This window comes from Tachyglossus aculeatus, chromosome 7, assembly GCF_015852505.1.
Source record: "Tachyglossus aculeatus isolate mTacAcu1 chromosome 7, mTacAcu1.pri, whole genome shotgun sequence".
In the NCBI taxonomy this organism is placed as follows: domain Eukaryota; kingdom Metazoa; phylum Chordata; class Mammalia; order Monotremata; family Tachyglossidae; genus Tachyglossus; species Tachyglossus aculeatus.
The window spans coordinates 28,615,417-28,627,754 of NC_052072.1; the positions used below are offsets into that span (position 1 = coordinate 28,615,417).

The 12,338-nt window shown below is 47.3% G+C and overlaps 1 protein-coding gene across 5 annotated transcripts in view; it reads left to right on the top strand.

Moving 5' to 3' along the window:
- The window catches only part of SYT2 (synaptotagmin 2), a 168,754-nt gene that overhangs the window by 120,309 nt on the left and 36,107 nt on the right, over nt 1-12,338 (top strand). For all 5 annotated transcript variants that reach the window (XM_038749200.1, XM_038749196.1, XM_038749198.1 and 2 more), the window contains one exon: nt 2,006-2,068. The gene's annotated coding sequence lies outside the window, so the exon portion shown is untranslated. The remainder of the gene's footprint in view (nt 1-2,005; nt 2,069-12,338) is intronic.

Genomic DNA, 12,338 nt, shown 5'->3' on the forward strand with positions numbered 1-12,338 from the left:
CATTTATTAAGTGCTTACTATGTGCAAAGCACTGTTCTAAGTGCTGGGGAGGTTGCAAGGTGATCAGGTTGTCCCATGGGGGGCTCACAATCTTAATCCCCATTTTACAGATGAGGGAACTGAGGCCCAGAGAAGTTAAGTGACTTGCCCAAAGTCACACAGCTGACAATTGGTGGAGCCGGGATTTGAACCCATACCCTCTGACTCCAAAGCCCGGGCTCTTTCCACTGAGCCACGCTGCTTCTCATTATCCCGGAAGCTCAGCTAACAGGGTGTGGTGGCTGTTGAGGGTGACTCTGCGGGTCTCGATGAGTCAAGATGGTTCACTCCACTAAATGCCAACCCAAATGGGCAGAGGTCACTCAGTAAGTATACTTAGATGGGAAGAAAAACACGATCCAAAGGTAGAGGAGGATGAGAGTAGGAGCATCCAAATTCTCATCCCAGCTCTGCCGCTGGCCTGCTGTGTGATCTTGGGCAAGCCACTTAACCTCCTGAGTCTCATTTTCTCATCTGCAAAACTGGGATAAAATAGATTGGGAACCTCTTGTGGAGCAGGGTCTGCAATCAATCTCATAGCCCTGCCCCAACCTCAGCGTTTAGCATTTTCATTCTTTCAGTCGTATTTATTGAGCACTTACTGTGCGCAGAGCACTGTACTAAGTGTTGGGGAAGTACAAGTTGGAAACATATAGAGACGGTCCCTACCCAATTAAGTGTCATAATTAATTAAATAAATAGGGGTGAGGTATCCGGAGGAAGTTGTTAAAGTTCAGTCAGGTGAGCTTCCGCCACTGGCCCAAGAAACTAGACTGTGAGCCCACTGTGGGGTAGGGATTTTCGCTATCTGTTGTCGAGTTGTTCTTTCCAAGCGCATAGTATGGTGCTCTGCACACGGTAAGTGCTCAATAAATATGACTGAATGAATGAAAAGATCATTTTTACAATCATGCAGGAATGGAGACCCAAGACACTACCCACCATGACAGGACCCAGGGAAGGTGCTTACAAATGACTGGTTCCCATTGTCAGAGGAACTACATAATTGGGATGTAGGGGGTGGATTTCAACACATCTTTGAAGCTACCTTCATCATCAATCGTATTTATTGAGCACTTCCTGTGTGCAGAGCACTGTACTAAGCGCTTGGGAAGTACAAATTGGCAACATATAGAGACAGTCCCTACCCAACAGTGGGCTCACAGTCTAAAAGGGGGAGACAGAGAACATAGTTGAGGGCAAGGGATAACATCTTACCATTGTGGATGAGGGCCCAGAGGCTTCTGGATGGGAAGTGATCCTGCATTTAAGTAGAGTACTTCTGCAAGTAGTAAGTGCTCAACAAATACCATTGATGATAATGATAATGATGGCCGTGAGAGCAGGAAGTTACAGTTGGGGAAGGAATGAGGGAAAGGGCCAGAATTTACAGCATTTGAATTGACCTTCCATCTGCGTCTCCATTTCGTCTGGAAACAGAATGGGAAGATGTGAGCTGAAATTTCAGCAAGAGGGATTTAAGTTAGACATGAGGAAAAGTATGCTGACCACATGGAGAGATGGGTCACTGGGATGGAGAGAGAGAAGGAAGTTCAGTCTTATTCCATTTTAAGAATCAGACAGACCTTTCTCTCACCCTTCCTGAGTCTGGCTGAGATGAGTCTAATGACATCCTTCCTGGAGGGAGGAGGATGACAGAAATGACATTGGGAGCCAGCCTGGGCTTACCTAGTTAGGATCTCTCAGAAGACCCTGCTTCCTGGCTCAGGGTAAGTCATTCATCCCAATGCAATTTTCATCCAGGTTAGATTTTGACCCTTACAGGCTGCATCCCTCTCAGAGGAGAAAACCAGTGGATTGTAAGACCCCCAGGGACAGAGACCCGGGCTCTGATTTCCTTTGTGGGATCCCCATGTTCCCAGGACAGGGCCCAGCAGCACCTCTGTTAACTGTGTCGATACCGCTGTGCTGATGGTCTAACTGTGAATCTGTGTTTTCTTCTTAGGCCTGACTCGTCCGGTGGCCCTGAGACCCCAGTGGGGTCTACCAGCTGTCTCCAGAGCCTGCAGTAAGTCATGCTATCTTTTCTCTGCCATTTGCCTTGGGGAAAAACTGCCATTGTTTCTCCCTCTGTAGGCTCAAGGCCAGTCCAATTTGTGGTCATTCTCTTGGGTTCAGATCAGGACTGTCTGGTTGAGACAGTGCTGTGTCAACACTTGAGACAGTTGTTGAGACAGCTGAGACAGTCGCTGTCACCATTGACAGTAACTACAAATATCTACTTTGTCCCCCGGGGAGTCCCCCTGAGCTGAGGGTCCTGAGAAGCTGGCTTTGTTCAGGACTCAGAGTCTTGAGGGGCTGGTTGCTCTTTCCCGGGGCTGGACTCTGGCCCAGCTTCCTGGAGGCTTTGCCAGAACCAAACTAGACCACCTGGAGCTGGGCCACTGGAATGAATTCCTGAGAAGAGCTCTGGGAAAGACCATCTAGGGCCTGAACCCAGGGCAGTCAGGTAGACCTGGACCATTTGGAGGCCTCCAGAGAGAGAGCCAGCAGTTGGAAAAAGTCCGGCCTGCTTCTTCCAGCTCCTGGGCCTCTCGCCAATAGAGTCACGTCCCCAGCTCCCTCCTTCAGCTCCAAGGGAGTTACCCCTTGTGCCCTTCATCTCTCCATCCTGCCTTCCTTCCCACTCCAGACCCTCAGCTCTCCTCTTCCTTGCCCCCTCCTCCCTTCCTTCCTTCTCCTCCCCTTCGAAGAGTGGGCAGGCAGCAGTCTACCATGAACCATGAGCTGCCTGGCAGACGGATGCCACTGGGTAGCTATAAGCTCACTGGCTGTGAGTGCTACATCTGCCACCATTGGTCCATGTGACCTTGCCAGTCACTTGACCTTTCCCCAACCTGGAGTTTGGGAAGGACAGAAGCTACCCTAGCTAGCCAGGCTGTTGTGATTGCAAATGTTAGTCTATTTCCCTGCTCCCTCTAGCCTGTAAGCTCACTGTGGGCAGGGAACGTTTCTGTTTTATTGTTATAGTGTACTCTCCCATGTGCTTAGTACAGTGCACTGCAGACGATAAGCAGTCAGTCAATATGATTGACTGACTGACTGCAAATATGAAGCAGTCTAGGATTAATGTCGGAAACAATAAGCAAACAAAAATGGTGCCCATTATCCTGAAGACATGAGAACAAGCCACTCACATGGTCAAGGACAGCCTCTGGCATTCAAAGCCAAAAGCCTTTTCATATAGTCCAAATGACTTCATTTTTGGGGGTCCATGAGGTCCCTACCTGGATTTCAACAGGTTGGAACGGACCCTTGCCCTTCCTCCTTTCCACCAGCTGGCTGGCGCCTTCTGGTCTAATTGATCCCTGTCTGCCACCAGATTGCACGAAGCCCCCAGGCCAGAGAGGATTCGAGAAAGCTCAGCTTCAGGGAATTTAATTGCCCTCTTGGGACTACCAAACAAGCCAGCTTAGATTCCTGACCTGAGAGAAATGTCAGGTCTGTGAAATCTAATGGACATCTATCTCATCTCAGGCTCTGGCGCTCAATTCCTGGCTCCTTGCAGCCTCCCAGTTCCCTGGAGGAACAGCACGGGGGGTTGAGGAACTAAAGTCACCGAAACCCATTCACTCAACTCAGCTCCCCCTGCTCCCCTCATCCCCCAGGACCCTAAGGGCTGCTTCCCCCAGAATCTTCAGCTTCACCTTGTCTCTCAGCAGCCCAGCATAGGAAGTCATGGCTGCTGCTCAAATCAGGTCACTTTTTTGTTGGTCTAGATACTGACCATTCCCATTGTACAGACTGGTATATGGAGGTTCGGGAGGATAGCTAGACGGTAAGCTAGACTGCAACTTTGTTGTGGGCAGGGAATGTGTCTATCAACTCTATTGCATTGTACACTCCTAAATGCTTATTACAGTGTTCTACACAAAGTAAATGCTTAATAAATGCCATTGATTAATTGACTGATTGACAGCATGCAGGAGGGCTCTAATATACTCCCTTTCATTTCCCACTGCTCCCAGCCCACACTCTCAATAATAGCTCAGCTGGCCTTCTAGCAGCCCTCCTTGCACCTGTCTCTCTCCATGCCCACTCCAGTCTTTTGTCTAACCCAATCTTACACTTGGAACAGCCTCTCTGCCTGTCTGCAACCCCTCTTCCCTCCTCTCCCGTATTTCACAGCTCAAGATCCCCTCCTCTAGAAAGACTTTCCTAATTCCACAAGACCACTCTTCATGCTTGCACCGTCCTTGATATACTTCCACCCCTCAACCCATTCCTCTCCTTCCTCATTTGATCTGAACATGTGGTGGTAGATTGCTATTAATCATGAGGATGAACTTTTTAAACGTTTGCTATGTGCCAAGCACTGGGCTAAACGCTGAGGTGGTTCCGAAATTATCAGATTGTCCACAGTCCCTGCCCCATATGAGGCTCACAGTCTAAGAAGGAAGGGAGAACAGGTGCTTTGTTCCATTTTCCAGATAAGGAAATTGAGTCTCTGGGAAGTTGTGCCTTGAGTCACACAGTAGGAAAGTGGTGGAGCCGGGACTAGAACTCAGTTTCCTGATTCCCGGTCCTTGCTCTTCCCAATAGGCTTGGCTTCCTTCCAATCGCCAATTGCCCAATACCATAGCCATTGTGTGTTTGTGCCTGTCTCCTCTGTGGAGCTCCCTGAGGCAGGGCGCTATATTGGGCCCTGAACATGAGTCTTTAGTGCCTAGTGCAGGGCTTTGGCACCCTGAGGGGACTCAGTACAAAATAGCTGACTAGCTGACAAACTGACTGACAGACTTGCTGACTGACTGACTGACCAACTGACAGGCTGACTGAATGACAGGCTGACAGTTTCACTGACAGACTGGCTGACCAACTGACTGACTGACTGACATTGACTGACAGACTAACTGGCTGACTGATTGGCTGATTGGCTGACAGACTGATTCACCGACAGACTGACTGTCTGATTGACTGCCTGGCTGATTGGATGACTGACTATAGCTGAAGGCTTGTACTTTTGGACAAAGGAGATTTTAAAGATTCTCTTCTTCCCTCTCAGAACCCCTGGCAGGTAGCAGGCGTGCATGGCTGGACCTGAGCATCCCATTTATCTTCCTCTTGTTGAGCAGCTTCCTGACCCCAGCAGAACCCCTGGCTTTTCAGACTGCTTGCCCACTGACCGGTGAAGCCTCTTTGTCAGGCACAAGGGAGCCCCGGTTAGCCCAAGTGACTGGCTGGCTAGGGGAGGGATCTCTTCTTGGGAGGGCAAGTTGGGGTTTCATCTGCCAGTGGCCTAGGTCAAGGAATCTGCAGAGGATATGAAACAGCCTAGAGTGAGGAGCCTTTCCCTACTCAACATCAAACCAACCCAAGAGAAAATAAATCTGCCTCCACTACTGGCTCCTCAGGGCCTTGAGGCCCTCTACTCTGCTTCAGTTCCCCAGGCCTAGGAGCCTTGGGGAGGCCTTTGCACTCAGGACCATCCCCAGCTCTGTCGCTATCTTTTTCTGTGACCTCTTTGGACCAATAATTACAATATTAACGATAGCTGTAGTATTTGCTAAGCCCTTACTGTTTACCAAGTATTGCACTGAGCTCTGGGGTAGATAAAATACAATCAGGTCAGATACAGTCCCTATCCCACAGTGGACTCACAGTCTAAGGGGATGGGGGAAATCTACATTTTATAGCTGAGGAAACTGAGGCACAGAGAAGTTAAGTGACTTGACCAAGATCACACAGCAGGCAAGAACCCAGGTCCCCTGACTCCCCAGGCTCAAGCTCTTCCTGACTTTGGGTAAGTCGCTTAACTTCTCTGGACCTCAGTTCCCTCCTCTGTAAAATGGGGATTAAGACTGTGAGCCCCCTGTGGAACAACCGGATCACTTTGTAACCTCCCCAGCACTTAGAACAGTGCTTGACTCATAGTAAGCACTTAATAAATGCCATTATTATTATTATTATTATTATTATTATTATTATTATTATTACATTAGGCCATGCTGCTTCTCATGCATCCCATGTCCCTGCCTCCCTGTGCAAATATGGGAGTCTCTTCTTGTTGCCGTCCTTAGTCCTAGTACAAGTTGAAAGGGAATAAGATTCCATGAGGGAAAGACTTGGGCTTTTCAGAAAGACAAGGTGGTGGCAGTTCTTTGGCCCAGAAATCAATCAATCAATGGAATAAATATAAATAAATAAATATAAATAAATAGGTACATATCTATTTATTATATTATATTTTATTTATTTAATATAGATAAATGCATTACAAATATGTACATAAATGCTGTGGGACTGAGGGTGGGGTGGATATCATGTTCTTAAAGAGAACAGATCCAGGTATATAGGTGACATAAAAGGGAGAAGGAGTAGGGGAGAAGAGGGCTTAAACAGGGAAGGCCTCTTGGAGGAGATGTGATTTTAATAAGGCTCTGAAGATTGGGAGAGTGGTGATCTTTCAGATATATAAGGGGGAGTGTTTCCGGGAGGGAGGATGAAGGTGAGGGGCCGGTGGCGTGATAGGTGAGATCAAGGAACAGCGAGTAGGTTGACAATGGAGAAGTGAAGCATGAGGGCTGGGAAATCAGTGAGGTAAAGTAGGAAGGGGCAAGCATTGAGTGCTTTAAAATCAGTGCTTAATACAGTGCTTGGCACATAATAAGCGCTTAACAAATACCAAGATTATTAGTTTTATAATATTATTAAAACCGGTGGTTAGGAGTTTCTCTTTGATGTAGGGGTGGATGGTTAGGGTTAGGGTTAAAACTATCTGGGCAGAAGACTGCAGTATGGCCTGGAGTGGGAAAAGATAGTTCTCCATAGGATTCCCCCCGACAGACCCAAACACATATCCTCACACATCCCTAGACCCACTCAGTCCACACAGAGAACAGTCACACCCCAACAAACACTCCCTCTCTCTCTCACACATACATACACACACCCCCCACACACCCTCCTTATGCTGTACAAAGTTGGGCAATAACCTTTGGTAATTATTGGTGGAAAGCCTTGGTCTGTGACGGAGAACTCTATGTCTTTCTCCCTGCACTTTATACAGGTGGCTTGGAAAGTCTCTCTGATTTTCTGCTCCGTTACATAGTTAATGGAGTCTTTCTTTGCCTCAGGTTTTCAGCGGGTCCCCTATCTCCTGGTTTCCAGATAGTGATTACTGACTCTGCACTTGGGTAGAGTCTGCCTGAGCTGGATGTTGGGCTGAAGGGACAGCATTTGGGTTGCTTCTGCATAGAGGCTTGTCATCATCACTGGTATTTATTGAGCACTTATTTTGTGCAGGGCACTGTACTTAGTGCTTGGGAGGGTACAATACAACAGAGGTTTAGATTATGAGAAGTGTGGTGTTGGGGTGAGGTTGTAGTATTGTGTGATCTTGGACAAAGTCACTTAACTTCTCTGTGTCTCAGTTGCCTCATCTATAAAATGGGGATTAAGACTTTGAGCCCTTGTACGGGACAGGGACTGTGTCCAACTTGATTATCTTATATCTACCCCAGTGCTAAAGACGGTGCCTAGCACATAGTAAGCACTTGACAAATACCATTATTATTTTTATTAGTATAGGAAGCTGGAGAGCAGAGGACACTGCTAGAGCATACTGCCTGAAGATGTGTAGAAAGAGTAGTGTTAGTGAAAGAGGCAGTACTTTGTATTTACTGCTGCTTTGAGCCCTGCACCAGTCAATCAGTCAGCACTTACTGTGTGTTGAACATTGTATTAAGCGCTTGGAAGACTACAATACAATACAGTTGGTTCTCCCTGCCCACAAGGAGTTTATCTCTTCTTTCATATTGGAGTCATTTGATGGTGTGTTATGGGGATCTGAAAACTGTCAGTTCTGATGACCTCGGGGATCTTTCTCTGTGAACATGTGGCTTTGGACCAAGAGAGAGGTAGTATAGCCAGTCTTTAATAGTCGTAGAGCATAAAATGGGCCCAAGAGGGAAAGCATGGGGACCAGAGGGGCAGCACTGTGATTGGTGGACTGGTAGCAGCGGCAGTAAACTATGGGATATGGAAAGGAACGAGACAGCCCCGTCCCATTGTGGACCATCTCCTTCACCTCATCCTCCGTCCTTTGTTCTAGCTTTTGAGATCTGCTGAGACCAGGCAAACTTGGAGTTTTACTGTTTATAGGAGAGTGGTCATTGATGTAGGTGAGACGGTGTGTGTGTGTGGGGGGGGGGAAACTACCTTTTCCTATCACCTTCCGCACTTGGATCTGTACCCTTTAAGAAGTTGATATTCACCCATCCTCAGTCCCACAGCATTTACATACATATTTATAATTTATTTATTTTTAATAATGTCTATCTCCCCCTCTAGACAGTAAGCTCCTTGTAGGCAGGGAATGTGTTTACTAAAGCCCTACTGAAAGCTCACCTCCTCCAGAAGGCCTTCCCAGACTGAGCCCCCCTTTTCCTCTGCTCCTCCTCCCCTCCCTATCGCCCCAACTCCCTCCCTCTGCTCTATCCCCCGTCCGCCCCACAGCACTTCTGTATATATGTACATACTTATTATTCTATTTATTTTATTAATGATGTGTATGTATCTATAATTCTACTTATTTATTTTGATGTTATTGATGCCTGTCTACTTGTTTTGTTGTCTATCTCCCCCCTTCTAATAATAATAATAATAATGGTGGTATTTGTTAAGCGCTTACTATGTGCCAAGCACTGTTCTAAGTGCTGGGGTAGATACAAGGTAGTCAGGTTGTCCCACATGGTGCTCACTGTCTTAATCCCCATTTTACAGATGAGGGAACTGAGGCACAGACAAGTTAAGTGACTTGCCCAAGGTCACACAGCAGACAAGTGGCAGAGCCAGGATTAGAACCCACAACCTTTGACTCCCAGAGGTCTGACTCCCTAGACCTCCAACTCGAGACTGTGAGCCTGTTGTTGGGTAGGGATTGTCTCTGTTGCTGAATTGTACTTTCCAACCGCTTAGTACAGTGCTCTGCGCACAGTAAGTGCTCAATAAATGCGATTGAATGAATGAATGAATGAATCACTGATTGAATAACTGACTGATTGAGAGGCAGGGTGAAAATACTCAGAAGCACCGGTGTACAAGGTTCCCGAGTTTTTTTCCTTACCCTGGACATGTTCTTAGCAGCTCACATCGGCTTCCTTGCCCTCCAAGATAAATGCATTTACATTGACCCTTTGTCAGGGAGGGCAAAGGGGTTTTACTGTGAAATGGATTTGTTCTTCCATAAGCAGGTCTAGAAGGAAGAGCATGGAGCAGGGAGGCGGGGGACCTGGACTTTAGTCCCGGCTTTCCTCCTGGCCTGTTGTGTGACCTTGGACAAGTCACTTAAACTTTCTGGGCCTCAGTTACTTCATTTGTTAAATGGGGATAATAATACCTTAATCAATCAATCAGTGGTATTTATTAAGCACTACATTAGAGAGATGTCATGAGGATAAAATGAGGTAACTGCTTTGGAAAAATAAAGGTTTAGGCAAAAAAACAAGAAAATAAGAATGATCATTATTTTTTTTATTATCAGATCCTTCAAGTTCCTCCCTGGCCCTCCATGAAGAAACAAATCTTGGTTTGCCCCCCCTTCTGTGTGTTCAGACCCTGGGGCTTGTGGTCTATGATTCTGATTCATCCATTTCTTATATTTTGAAGCTAAAACCTCAGGATGCACACTTAGCATGGGGGATTATGAGAGGCTGTAGATTTTGTCCTCTACAGCCCCATGTTTAAAGTTGGGTGCATTTTCTGAAGGCAGTAGCTACGCTCTTTTTTTTTTTAAAAAAAAGGTATTTATTTAACTCTAACTACATGCCAGGCACTGTACTAAGAGCTGGGATAGATACAAGTTCATCAGATTGGACATAGTTGTCCATGTCTCACATGGAGCTCACAGTCTTAACTCCCATTTTTACAGACGGGGTCAGGCACAGAGAAGTTAAGTGACTTGCCCAAGGTCACATATCAGACAAGTGGGGGAGGCGGGATTAGATCCCAGGCCCATGCTGTATCCACGAGGCCATGTTGCTTCTCAACCTTGCACATATTGTGCACATATCTCCAAGCTTCCTCTTGGAGAGAGAAGTGACCCGTGGGAGTGAGGGCAGAGAGAGGGAAAGAGAGATGACTGTGATTTCAGGGCACCGCAGTGCTACTAACGCTCTTGCATCTTACTCTCCCAAACACTTAGTACAGTATTCATTTCTCAGTAAGTGCTCACGATTGACTGATCGAGTGACTGAGTGGACTCCTGCATGCCTTTCCAGAGCCAATTGCCTACAGAGTCCATAAATGCTCCACAAGCAGACAATTTCTTCCCCCATATTGGAGATTAGAGGAAACTGAGGCACAGCAGCAAGGCAAACTCCCTAGGTGGCCCGAGCCAGCAGAGCAGTTTGAATGAGAAGCCCTCTGGGGACTCATCAGTCAATCCCCCTGACTTAAACCACATTGAAATGTTAGGAGTGAGAAAGGTTTGGGGGTGAGTGTCTCTCCTGCCAGACAAGGCCTCCAGGAAGGAGATGTTATTCTCTGTCCTGGCCGAACTCCCAGGACCTCACTCTCAGATAATGCGGGAGATAGGAGTCTCAAGCACAAAGAAAGATGAAACCGGGGTGGCTGTTTGTTCAGTTTTATATTGGACAGTCCACTTTTCAGCTGGTTTGTCCCTCATCTGATTCTGAAACAGAATGATGGTTTGATGTTCAGTTCTTACAACTTGAGGAGGGCCGAGTCCCTCTGTTCCATAGCTCTGTCTACCAAGTTCTGCCATTTGGGCAGAGTTCCCATGTGTTGTGGCTCTGGCTGCCAAGTTCTGCCATTTGGGCAAAGCAGCAGAGTCCTCGGGGGCCTGGGAGGGGAGTATAACCTCCCTGGAACAATTTATGGGGGTATCAGGAGTCCCTCCTGAGAAACATTCTTGGATTATGTGACTTGGTTTCCCCAGCTAGAGCTGACACCAGCCACCGTCCAAGGTGGTGGCAGGTGGCGGGGGGGGGGGGGAGTCCTAATAGGGCTGGGTCATCCCAACCAGGGATGAGGGGGGATGGTCATCCCAGGGCTCCTCTGGCAGGGACTACTCACAGGACCCCAGCAGCCCTATTGCCCCTTCCCAGTGGGGAGATCAGGCAGAGAGCAGCCCAGCTGTGCCTCTAGACTGTAAACTCATTGTGGGCAGGGAATGCGTCTGTTATACTGCTATAGTCTACTCTCCCAAGTGCTTAGTACAGTGCTCTGTGCACAGTAAGCATTCAATAAATATGATTGACTGCCTGACAGTACGGCCTTCCTGGCTTTTGTTCCTGAAGGAGATATCCCCACCAGCTTCCTCTCTCTGCTCCTTCTCCCTTCCCAGCTCCCACAGCTCAGTATGGACTTCCTTCTACAGCCTCACCTTCCAGCAGCGGGAAGCCTGGGGCTGGGGCTGGGTGGGGCCAAGCCCTGGGACTCTCTAATCAAATCAGTTCAGTTGCTGCCACCCCCCACCGCCACCCTCCTTCATACCTGTTTGTACAAGTAAATGAACCCTGGTTTTGATCTTTGATATTTTAATTCTTATTATTCATTATGATTTTTATTGCTATCATTGTTTCTCTTGTTATTTCCCAAGTGACGGGGAGCTATGAAATTATTTGCAAGAAAAAGACATCCACTTAGTGGGTGGAAGGTTGGCCAGGGCAGTGTCCTTATTCCCCATTGCCATCTGTGGCTACCCTAGATACCGCTAAATAGTTTTGAGATATTCAAATGTAAAAAAATGGCAGAAACCTCTGAAAAGATTCATTGTAGAGACACACACAGGGCTATGAAGAAATGGAGGTATTGGGGTGAGCAGGACCAGTTTGGGAAGGCTTCCTAGAGAGTGGTTGCCTGTCGGATTAGAGGAGGGAGGGCGTTCCAGGCCAGAGGAAGGACGTGGGCCAGGGGTCGGCAACGAGACAGGAGAGATCAAGGCACGGTGAGAAGGTCAGCACTAGAAGAGCGGAGTGTGCGGGCTGGGTTGTAGAAGGAGAGAAGCGAGATCATCATCATCATCATCAATCATATTTATTGAGCGCTTACTGTGTGCAGAGCACTGTACTAAGCGCTTGGGAAGTACAAGTTGGCAACATATAGAGACAGTCCCTACCCAACAGTGGGCTCACAGTCTAAAAGGGGGAGACAGAGAACAAAACCAAACATGCTATCAAAATAAAATAAATAGAATAGATATGTACAAGTAAAATAAATAAATAGAGTAACAAATATGTACAAACATATATACATATATACAGGTGCTGTGGGGAAGGGAAGGAGGTAAGATGGGGGGGATGGAGAGGGGGAAT